This window comes from Adiantum capillus-veneris, chromosome 30 (assembly GCF_014529385.1).
Source record: "Adiantum capillus-veneris isolate H3 chromosome 30, ASM1452938v2, whole genome shotgun sequence".
Classification (NCBI taxonomy): Eukaryota; Viridiplantae; Streptophyta; class Polypodiopsida; order Polypodiales; family Pteridaceae; genus Adiantum; species Adiantum capillus-veneris.
Window position 1 is genome coordinate 10,281,629 of NC_140960.1, and position 13,403 is coordinate 10,295,031.

A 13,403-nucleotide genomic window follows, 5' to 3' on the forward strand; every position below is an offset into this window, starting at 1 on the left:
TCATCATGCGTGTGAATGTAGCTGGTGCATTTTTCAAACCAAATGGCATGACAAGAAATTCATAGTGCCCAGTTTGTGTTCTGAAAGCAGTTTTGTAGACATCATGTTCAAACATTTTGACTTGGTGATACCCTGATTTAAGGTCAATTTTGCTAAAGATGTGTGCCCCTTTCAGTTTGTCTAATAGGTCATCCACTCTAGGAATTGGAAACCTATTCTTAATGGTGATCTTGTTTAAAGCCCTGTAGTCGATACACATACGAAATGTTCCATTTTTCTTCTTGACAAGAAGTACTGGAGCTCCGTATGGTGAACTACTAGGTCGGATTAGGCCTCGATCAAGTAAATCAGTGATTTGATTTTGTATTTCCCTGTGTGCGGTAGGATTTACACGATAAGGTGCTCTACAAGGAGGTTCACTACCCGATATGATGTCAATTTTGTGGTCTTCGGGGCATGATGGTGGAATTCCTGGTGGCAGATCATGCATGAAACAATCTTTAAATTGTGAAAGAAATTCATCATGTGTGGAATGACGTGAAGTTTCAGTTTCAACAGAAATTTGATTTACCAATACTAGATATATTTTCCCCTATTTTCGAATTGCTCGTTTGGCTTGAGTGTGAGAGAGAAGTGGAAATTTTTATTGTGTCAGTGTTGCTTGGATGGAGACAGTTTTATTATGATGAGTGAGAGACATTGTACGTGTTTTATAATTAATCAACGGGTCAAATTCATGACGAAATGGCATTCCCAAAATCATATCAAGACCATGCAATGGTTCTACCAAAAATGTACGTACTTGTGTGAATTCACCAATGCAAACTTCAACAGTGACTTGAGTTTTACAATTAAAACATTGATTATTAAAAACAGTTTTGACCTTATGAGGTGATGAAATTTCAGAGAGTGATAGTTGTTGTGCCAATCGTGTGGAAATGAAATCATGGCTACTACCATCATCTAGAAGAATGGTGACATTTTCACCCTTAACAGTGCCTTGCACTTTAAACAAAGTGTGAGGAGATATAGGAGTACCTGAGGATGGGTTGTCATCGTTATCATAATCAGGATCATATCCCTCACCGTAGTTAACTTCCACTTCGTTGTCGTCAGGTATATCATCTTCGATGAGGTTAACAGTAGCTCCGTTGGGGCGGTTGTTGTTGAAGGGTTTCTGATTTGAATTCCTGTTGACTCCATTTGAATGGCCATTGGATTGACCATTGCCCTTAGCATGACCATTTGGGCACTTATCTGCATAGTGACCATACTGAAAGCATTTAAAACACTTCACCTTTTTGTTACCATTAGAATTTGGAGGAGAACGCTGGCTGAAAGAATTTTGGTTGCCTTGTTGTTGGGTGTTGTTGTTGTTGTTGCTCGTATGAGGTTGAGCAGTTGTAGGAGAATTGTCGAATCTACGTCTTTTGAAAAAAGTACGGCTTTGGTGTTTGTTTCTGTCAAAGTTAGGAGAAAAAGGAGGTCTCTTGTTGCGGTTAGTAATAGCAGGTTGATCAGTGTGAGAAGAATGTCCACCTTTCTTCTTTTCTGCGTTGAGAGCCAAATTAATGGCCTTTGACAGAGAATCTGGTTCGAACATATCTACCTCAGCACTAATTTGTAGTGCCAAGCCTGATATGTACTTTCGCTTCAATTTCTTGCGACTAACATGTTCAATAGCTTGCAATTGAATTAGACAATTCCAAAAACGGTCAGTGTAACCCTGTACATCTTCATTTCTACCCTGTCGAATTAAATCCCATTGACGTCGTGCTTTAGCTTTGTACTGTGTGGGCAAAAATTGGGATAAAAACACTTTTTTGAATGCATGCCAGGTGCGTGGTCTTCTACAGTGTTGTTTGGTTGCGTTCCACCACAATGCAGCGCTGCTAGTGAGATGATTGGATGCACACTTTACCATTTCATGCTCGGGAAAGTCTTCATCATGAAAATAGTCATCTAGTTGACTAACCCATGCTAGAACCGTGCTAGCATCTTTAGTGCCATCAAAATCTTTGAAAGTGAAGGCTTTTCTGCTAATTTTGTTTTTCTTGGGTGCCGGTGCAGATTCGGTGCATGTAGAATACAATAATTTATCTTCAAGTTCTTGCTTTCGTATGCGTTCATATGTGAGTGACTGCTGTAAATTTTGAAGTTGCTCTGCAATTGTGGGTGCATGAGGAAGATGTGCCATGATTGCAGGCTTTTCTTTTTTCTTTTTTCTCTTTTTTTCTCTTTTTTTTCTTTTTTTTCTTTTTTTTTCTAAAGATAGTTTAATAAATAATTGAATGGTAATGCTTAAAAAGGCTATTTGGTGATATTCACAGATGCAATATGCAGAATAGAATAAAATAAATAACAAAAATGTAATGTACTTAGCTTAGAAAGAGCGGTGGCGTCCAATCCAGAATGGCGATGCGCTAGGAAATTGCCAGAAGAGTGAGCGGTCTGATGGTGCGTCTGCGAGTCGGTTGAATTTCGTGGCGCCCGATCTCTCGCACCCCCAAAGCAAAAAGCAGTAGCAGTCGCAAAATTTTTTCACAAGTTATTCAGGTGACCTGCTTCTTGGCAGATTATTGTCGAGTCAATTGTGATAGCCGGTTTTAAAAAAGAATCAATTTTGTTTTTTGAAAACTCGACGAGTTCGAAAGAAAATTTGTCTCCGTCGGTGCCGATTAATTTTTTATTTTATTTTTGGCCAGTTCGAAGCTGAAGAATTTCCATCGGTGCCGACCAAGATTCACTGCCGTGGCGGATGGGTGAGTTTTGTCGAGGACCAAGAGTATTGAAAGAAGGGGTGACTGAATTCTTAGAAAAGGAAGACTTTTAAGTTAAATTGGTGGGTTTGGTATTTAAATAGCAAAAGGATACTTTTAAGCTTTCAAAACGGCAGACGACACGACTGAATCCAAAGTCTTCAAAGTTAAAGTTAAGTTAACTTTTATGCATGATAATGTCTTGGCAGCGAGTACAAGAGGAAAACGAGCAGGCTGTGATGATTTGGGAGATAGCACTTTCTACAATGGAAATTGGGCTTTGTGATAGTAGGAAAGTATGTTCCCCAAGCAAAGGCGATTCTCTTGCTACCAATCAAAGGCACTTTTATTGCAGGTCAATTAAGATTGATTTTGTGTGCAAGGGTTGTGTCCCACAGTGTGCTTCGGTTCGAGTTGCTCGGGGTGAATTTCAAGCTTGAATTCACAGCTCGAGGGATTCAAGCTTCCTTGGAGGACCTTCAAATTCTCTTTGTCTTTTTTTTGATAGCCGTGATCACCTACTTTGTTCCACAACGTGTAATTCGCCAAGCTTTAGAGAAGATTTCCACTCTTAATTCCGCCGAGTACAACCCTTCTAAAATCTTTCAAAATCCTCCTATGCCGAGTCGGTTCCATCGCTTTTATTCCAACTTCTTTCGAATCTTCTTATCACCTTCTTACCCGTATCGTCATATTTTCACAAATTTTAGTATTTATCGCAAAATAGATGTTGCGCATACCCGTGTTTAATCGTTGTGAAGCCGAAATTGGAAACCGGTTACCAATTAGTAGCCGATTCGCCACCAATTGATGACCGAGTAGAATTTGTTTTGCAAATTAGACCGATTAAGCTTTGAATTTTCACGAATCCTTGGATCTTTGTATTGCAAATTTGATAGATTGCAATTTCGAGGTTGTCGATTCAAGAAATTCCCTTCTTGAAATTGAAATCTGATGCCAATTTACTCAAACCTGTTTGCTCTGATACCACTGTTGGGAGAAGAGGGGGAGATCAACCGCTTAGAATATTCAACACAAGCTTTCAAGCCATCACCATCAAACTGTCCATCTCTTCTTCCAATTTCCAAGCACACACACTCACCTAAACTATGACACACACACACATTAAACATAGAATTGACATAGACAAACTTGTAAGAGAGTGTAAGAGATGTAGACTAGATTAGAGAGTACACAACAAAATAACCATAGCTTAAGAGAGTAGAGAAGAGAATCTGCAAGAGAAAGGCCTAAATCTAGCCCCAAACTCCACTGCACCTCTCTTGTGGAGTTGGTATTTAATATATTACTTTGAGTTTAAGGTGCCAAAATTTGAGGCCCCTCTTTTACAACCACTTTACTTTTGCAAATGAGTGAAGCTCATTAGTTCTTGCATGACCCATAAGGGGAGTTCCCACTACAACTATTTACAGAGCCATAGTGGCTTATTGAAATGATGTTCTAAGATACTGTGCAAATATAAAATGGCCAAGAGTAATTGCCGTCGCCTCTTCATCAACTCCCCGCATTCCACTCTACAAAATCATCATCAACTCAATTAGTAAAATAGACAACACATAATTAACCATTACGCCCAGCTATCCCAATTGCAGCTAACCACTACAACAGGAGGGTGCCCAGTCTCGTAACACTTAATCTCTCTTTCACTCTAAAAATTCTATACATAAATCATTGAACTCACAACAAAACCATTACAAATACTATTCATAAGCACATAACGAAACATTTGCAAATTAATCATATACTACACCAAGTGAAAGAATGGAGAGCTGTATTAATTCTCATCTTGTATAAGATCTCTACAAGCACTAGGATCCATATTTAGACCCATAGTATTCAAATCAATAAACAAATTTAGAGATTCTCCCTCCTCTCCATCACCTCCTGTAGAATCATCGTCGCTTTCTCCCTCTTCCTCCTCCTCAAGATGACTATTTGCAAGGCTTGGCTGACCTTCTTCAACTTCTACTACATCTTTCTTTGCATCTTGTGGTGATGGTATGATGGGATCAATTACTGTCTCAATGTCCGTCTCTGCAAAGATAGATCTACCCCGCGGCGTGACTGGAATGACATACCAAAGTCTTCTTTGATATATACATGGCACATAAAAGACCTGTACGTCACACACTAAGAATAAGTTGATATACATAACTTAAATTTTTAATTTAAGTTAATTGCACATAGCCTAAATTACCTGCTCGCAACTACTAGGATACACCAAGTTGTCAGTTTTTCCCCGATGGAATTGGGTGGAATCCACCATAATGAGCCCATTTTCATGTCTTTTGACCTCACCCGCAAACCATCGACACTCAAAGAGGAATTTGTGAAAAGATCTGAAATCCACTTTGATTATTCTCTCTATAGTACCACAATATCTGACCTCATCTGTTGTTGTGTCAAAGTTTCCCATCACGCCACAATCATTAGTGGTCCGACGCTCATCTATCTTGCGGGTGCAAAAATATCGGCCTTCGGACCAAATGGAGTTGAAAATGAGACCCTACAATCACAATGCATAAGAGGTTACATCGCATTTCAGTAAGTGATTTGCATACATGCATACATAACATATACATACTCACCTTGCGCAAGCATCCTCGCGCATACTCCCATTCTTTAGGGCTTATTTGTTCTCCTTGTGCTTTGGCATTGGTCATGGCATTATGGATCCACTCTACTTGAATCAAGTCAGGATATTTTGCAAGCTCTTTATGAAAAGGAGGTGCACGTCTACCTCCATGGGACCTCTTCCATACATCTCTATCCCTTTCTCTAGTTTTGCGGGCTTCCAAGTACATATTGACCCATTTGGTCATGATAGTGGCATTGAGTAAAGAGTAGTTGTTGACTATGGCATGAAACTCTCTTTCCATGACCAAGGAGGAGCCTTTTCCACTGGAAATGGTTGAGTGCTTCCTAGGATCCTCTTCTTCACTCCACAGACGAGGCAATGATGGACCCACTGTGATGAGATACTGTGAGACATACACAAATGCCTCTTGCACCACCCAACCTTCTGCCATGCTCACCTGAAAACATTAAAACCACATATTTTTATTAGTAACTCCATAGAGTATAAATGATATCTATATTGTATTTATTTTGCATACCTCCGGTTGTGACCTCAATCTAACAAAATCCTTTAAAGTCTTCAAGAATATCTCCAAGAAGAACATCCATCTAGAGTGAACCACCCCACAAATGGCAATCTCCTCAACAAGGTGAAGCAATAGGTGTATTTGGCTAACAAGGATTGTACGTGGGAATGCATCCTCAATAGCACACACTGCCTCTACTGCTAGCTGATGGGCTACTGGTATGGCTTCTACTTCTATCTCCTTGGAGCTCACAAATCTACAGGGCAAACGTTATATAGTAGATGAAAAAAAATTCCAAAGTTCATGCATGCACAACATGATATAGTACTTGAAAAAAACCCATTATCTCACAATCTCACCCACTTTGAATATTGCAGCCTTCACCTTAGTGTCCCCATAACCACTAATAGTTATGGGAAGTACAAACTACAAGCAATAAAACATCTTAGTGAATGTCAACCTATATATAAGGACACATAGACACCACAAACTGTTCTACTCTTACCTGAAGGATTTTATGCCAATCATGGGATTTCAATCCATACAATTGAGTGGAGCCACCCTTTTTGGTTTTTGTGAAAGCACCTTTGAGTGACCGCATATATCCCGTTGGAGTTCTGATGGATGCAATAACTTGCTTTGTCCGCTCTTGGTCTGCCTTTGACATTATCCACGGTGCTTTTGGGAGAATCATCTTTCCCCGCTCCCCCATGTGGGGCGTGGCTGAAGGGGGGAGACGTCTAATGGATCTTAAATCTTTCCTAGCACCCAATGAATCCTTCTTGCCAATTATGTGATCCCATATAGCTTGCCCAACAATTTTGAATACATGCATAAGGTCCAATAAGTGCTGAATTTTCAACGAAGCCCAATAGGGGAGCGACAAGAAGATTGAGTACCTCGACATACCCTTTGGCAACCCATTGGGAGGCGGTGAGGTACCATGATGCTCCTCCCAATGCTTCGCCCAATCAGCCATGTTCCAATGGAACGGCTGCACTCCATTGATAGGGGGAGCATATCTACGATGTGAAGGAGGTAGGAAGCGATGGTTGTTGGGATAGATCACCTTCCCAAGAAGAGGAGGTCTCTCTATCACAAGGGAAGGGCCACAAGTGGGACACGCACTATGTTCAGATGTTGCCAATCCTGCCAAGAGGTAAACAAACGTTACACATGAAATGATAAACCTAAAGCAAAGAGTACAATTAACATGGGCATACTTACCAGATACCTCTCCAAATCCTGGGTAATCATGCATGGTCCACATGAGGATGCACTTGATGATGGCTTTGCGGTCTCGTGGTGGCAGTGAAATATCAATGACATCTATGCCTCTCCATAGTTCTTGAAGCTCATCAATAAGAGGATGCAGATATACATCCATGTTTTTTACCTTGTGCTTTCCTGGAATGAGAAGTGATAGTAAAATGTTTCCCTTTTTTGTTGCCTCCCAAGGTGGAATATTGTAGTTTACAACAACCACCAGCCAAGTGCTCCATGAAGTAGAGCGGTGCCCAAATGGATTCACTCCATCACTAGCTAACCCAATCCTCAAGTGACGAGGCTCATCCCTGAACTCTGGCCATGTGTCCTCTATGTGCTTCCACGCTGGTGAGTCAGCTGGCACTCTCATAATACCATCTATGGAGCGATTTTTTGCATGCCAACTCAAAATCTCGCTCGTACCCTTCGATCTGAACATGTGTTGGAGGCGAGGGATGAGTGGAAAATGCCTCAAAACTTTACGTGGAATTCTGTTGCTCTGCATTCCTTCTTTGAACCTAGGCTCCCCGCACGATGGACATGTGTCACAATCGGCATGCTCATTACGAAAGAGCACACAATCATTCACGCAAGCATGAATGCGATCATAATCCATCCCTAATGCGGTCACCACTTCGCGGGCTTTTCGTCTGTTCTCTGGCATGTGATTGCCAACTGGTAGCATCTTTCCTAGCAATCTATCACAAGAAGAAAGTACATTAGAAGCTAATTTATACACTCCACAAGCATCCTTCACAATCTGTATACATACCTCAAAAGTGCGTCGACACTAGCATTGCTCCATCCAAACATCGCCTGAAGGTTAAGGACTTCAAGAGATGCCCTTAAAATGGAGTAAGAGCATCTATCATATAGTGCGGTGTGTGCCGAATCGAGTAGCTCACTCCTCGTTCTCTCGGAAGCTTCTTCGCATGCACACTCTGGTTCATGCTCCTCCTCTTGTGCAAAGAGATCCTCAACCATTCTATGCAAATGGATGTTTCTTCTGCATCCACGTAAGGAGATGGGATGTGGTCACTCGGATAAGAGAGAGCAGCAGTACTTGGCTGATTTAATGTGCTTCCTCCCTCTCTAATGGATTCTTGGCGCATGCGCTCTTCCACCCTCCTTTCCCCTCCTCCACCAACCACATGCCAATGAGGGGTGACGTCAATAGACGCTACAATTCGCGGATCATTTGTTTCCATCCGTGCACGCTTGCGAGGATCGTCCCATAGTCCATAATCTTCTACATGGCTCAAGCATATCCGTCGAAGTCGATCAATGGCACATTTGCACCGCACGCATGGGCATGGTAATCGCTCGGCCAACCACCGTGATCTATCCGGTTCAGTGGACGGGCCAAAATCATCCCAAGCAACCTACATTAATAAATTACATACACTAATTAAAATCAAATTACCAAAGAATGTTAATAAAATATGAGTAAAAAGTAAAAATTAAACTTTTAGGTAAAAATGTCATTTTCAAAGTACTAGGAATACTTCCATTTTATATATATTTTATAAAAAACATAGTACCAATAGATTTTGAGGATCAATAGTAATAATGTCAGAACGTGGCCATCTGTTTATATGGCCCGAATTTGTGCCGCGATAATAGGTGTGGTAATAAGTGCGGTAAGACACGCGGTAATGCTCGCGGTAATAGGATCGGAAAAACAAATTTCAAATTTTTTTGTAAATAGGGGCACCCGTGTGCCCTGCGAAGTTCAAAGCCCTAAAATTCGAATTTCATCGTCTTCTCCACAGAAGCCGAGAGCGCGAACCTCACAACCTTGAGCTCTACCTCCATCTCTACTCTTCTACTCTCCACCATCTCTACTCTTCCACTCTCCTACCCTCTCCCAACAAGCGCTTCAATTCCATGTAAGTTTTGTTGTTATGTTTTTTGAGTTTTTCACACGCATACACACACATGCATACACACACACACGCATATACACACACGTATACACACATGCATACACTCATACACACGCATGCACACACATGCATACACATACATACAACACACTAATTAGTGCACGTGTACGTTCTTTACACACTAACACATGCATACACTCATACACACGCATGCACACACATGCATACACACACACTAATTAGTGCACGTGTACGTTCTTTACATACTAACACATGCATACACTCATACACACGCATGCACACACATGCATACACACACTAATTAGTGCATGTGTTCTTTACACACACTAATTAGTGTGTACATTATTCTAATGCACACACTAATTAGTGTAAGTAAAGACACACCAAAACTTAAATTTGTTAATTATTAGTTACTTGCAAAATCTAAACTTGTTAGATTTATCAAATTTGTTAAATTTATTACTTGCATAACCTAATATGTTAAATTTGCGATTGGCCATGCACACACTAATTAGTGTGTGCATTGGCCAATGTGATTGGTCAATGTACACACTAATTAGTGTGTGATTAGTGTGTGCATTGGTCAATGGGATTGGTCAATTCACACACTAATTAATATGTGTTAACACACACTAATTTGTGTGTGATTAGTGTGTGCATTGGCCAATGTGATTGGTCAATGCACACATTAATTAGTTTGGGATTAGTGTGTGCATGCATTGGTCAATTGGATTGGCCAATACACACATTATTTAGTGTGTGTACAAGCCAATTGGATTGACCAATACACACACTATTTAGTGTGTGATTAGTGTGTGCATTGACCAATGGAATTGGCCAATGCACACACTAATTAGTGTGTGATTAGGCCAATTACACAAGCCAATGCACACACTAATTAGTGTGTGCACACACTAATGCACACACTAATTAGTGTATGTTAAAACACACTAATTAGTGTGTGCACAAGCCAATTACACAAGCCAATGCACACACTAATTAGTGTATATTAACACACACTAATTAGTGTGTGCACAAGCCAATGCACACACTAATTAGTGTATGTTAACACACACTAATTAGTGTGTGCACAAGCCAATTACACAAGGCAATGCACACACTAATTAGTGTATGTTAACACACACTAATTAGTGTGTGCACAAGCCAATTAAACAAGCCAACACTAAAACACACACTAATTATGTTAAATTAAACAACAATCAACACAAAAACAGAAACATACCTCCATGATTAAGTCGTAGGTGACGTATTAGGCTCCAATGACCGTCCAAGTGATCGCGCAATCGGTCACACTAATCATAAACACAATAATCTCTTATTAGTCAATACACACAGTAATATCTTATTAGCACTCAAGGATTTGCAAGACTTTTTTATAGGTTGTAGACACACATTGGATTCTTTCCACATTGGATTCTTTCAACATTGGATACTATAGAGAATCCAATGTTTGAAAAAAATCAATGTGTAAATTTTTAATCATATATTCAAATTTTATACCCTAGTTTAATCTTTGTCGTAATAAATGCAGACCATGTCTTCTTCTTCCACACCACGCTTTCGTAGCATTGAGGATTTCATGGCAGACGGGATGTCATATCCCGACGCTCTCTTTGCCTATCATTCACAGCCGTCGCCTCAACAGTCATCATCAGGGTTCGGCTGGTTTCGGGATGCTCTAGGTGGGTCCACTGCCGTACATATGACCGATCCAGATGTGGAGAGGGCATTGCGTCTTCAGGCTGAGTGGTTAGGTTCACAGCAGACCCTTACGCAACGCTATTCACCGGCACAGCTAGCAGCTTTTGGATTATCAGAGGTCTCTACTCTGACTAGTGGCACTCCATACCTGCAGAGTTTTCCAGCTACAGCTCCAGGTTCAACTTTTCCTTCACAGGGTCCAACGCCCCAGGGTCCGACTCCGTTGGATGCGACGCCACAGGGTCCGACACCACGGGCTTCCACCTATCCATCACCTATCCAACCTTCTGTCCCAGATTCACGTCTACGCTCTTCTAGCAGTCAGCGTCAGGAAAGCTTGCGCGCTAGCGCCGATCGATCTCGACGAGGGAGCGGAGAGTGTTGTTGTTTTGGGGGGGGGGAAGTACTACAGATTCTCCTCCACAGTCACCGCTCCCTGCTCCAACAGAAGATGAGGACCATGCCATGTCTTCACTAGATGCTCGTGGGTTATACTACCAGGTTCATAAAGGAGGTATGGTGGATCTCGGGACAGTGCAGTGCAGGAGATTCCGCATACACGTCAACCAATTAATCCACTCCACATATATCAATTATTTTCTCAAATTTGATCAGCAAAATCCCTACAACCTCACATATATAGAGACAACCATGCACATGCGTTTTCCCAACCCTGAGGGGCAACAATTCTCAAGGCAATGGTTGCAAGAGCATGTCAAAACATTTCTGAAGAACAAAAAATCTAGTGTGAGGAGAGTGGCAAAGAAGACAATGGAGTCTCCAGAGCATAGCTATCGGCCAGGAAATGTCCATGATGTGGAGTGGGAGACCGCTATGGGCGAGAAAGAGGATGAAAGGGCAACGGGTGCGAGGATGTATACGCGTCATTAAGTTGAGGCCAGATCCCATCAGACTCCTACGCATTATGGTTCGGGAGGAAAAACGGCTTGGAAAGACAAATATGTAAGTAAAAATATTAGTTTTATTGTTAAAAATCTAATGTTTTTCATTTAATTAATTGGTTGCTATTTTTTGTCAGTATAACATTACCATGAGTCGCCCGACCAGAGATGTGCAAAGATATAGAGAGAACCATACCGAGTATCAAACTTGGTGTTGGTTGTTTGAAAATCAAATGATCTCTCGAGAGGAGTTCCAAAATGCGTGCAGAAGTCTGCAACATGCAAGTTTAATCTTATCTAAATAATCAAATTGTTGATTTTATATCAAATATTAAATAACAAAGTGTTAATTGTTTCTTTTTTATGGTTTTGCAGAGTCAAGGAGTTCCACGTGAAATGCCGCCAACTCCTCCATGAGCATCCTCTATTTTGTATACGTGGGCCCCGTTTGCCCTATCCCACATGACCATACTCTATTTTGTACACGCGGGTTTTTTTTGCCCTTTATGTAAATGCAATACCTATCATTTTTTGGCTCAATACCTCCCCCAATTGTAATTCCACTTATGTAAATGAAATTATCAATCTTTTTTTGGCTCTATGTATTGTCCAATTGTGATATTTTGTTGTAATTAATCATAATTTTGTAAAATAACTAAAATAAATAAAAGAATAGATGACCTTTTGGATGGTCCTGCAAAAGACAATCGAAATGGTCATCTGTTTTTTTATAATAAATCCCGTCGCGGTAATGCTCGCGATAATTCAGTAGCGGTAAAGTTTGCGGATATTTGTGTAGCAAAAAGCGCGGTAATGTTCGCGAAAATATTACCGCAATCATTACTGCGGAAGTTACCGCTAGACCATTACCGCAAACTTTGCCGCAGTATTTTTCGCGTACGGAAATTTTTATATTTCAAGTTTGTTTGTTTTTTTGCGGTAATGTGAGCGATAATACCGCGCATATGTTATAGTGGAAGTCCTTCAAAGCTCATACAATGAAGCAATCAGAGTTGTTGAACTTCGCCATTACAAAGTCGGACCTTGATCCAGGTTGAAGACCTTGGTACTCACACCAAGATTGTATCAAAAAATAGCCCAATTGCATAAGCATATTCTATCTACCCAAAGCATGTAGATTAAATCTCACACTATGCACCTACACATGCCTCTGTATGGACGATGTGTCTTACGGGGGCGTGTGGGAATAATTAATCCACATCATCACACAGTCAGCATCCTAATAGGCACAACTACTCGATTTCCTAGGAACCTCATATGACATCTGTAACTGGCCTATAACGGCCCATTCTTGTGTATATAACTGTACCTCTGGTAATGGAACAATATCGCCTTGGCCACGCTTCTTGCCATCATCTTCTCACTCTCTCTTTGTGTATCGCTCTCTCAGTGAGCACCCTATCTCACGCTCTCTCAGTGAGTTCCCTTTGTCTCACACCTCGAAGGACCAAATTGATATCGGCAAGCTTCTGCGCTGTAGTGGGTGCTGCCTGACATAAAGATGCCAGCTTCCATTCGTATGCTGCAAGCCAATCTTCAGCATCTTCGCTACCTGTAAACAAAGGGGGCTGACACAGCATACCCATCTTGGCCTTTCACAATTTGAATCTGGAAACCTTCGCTATTTGAACCTCTGATACACCGCCAACAAAACCCTCGTTCTGTTGCTCTTGAAGACTTTTTCTGGGAGCTTACAACCCG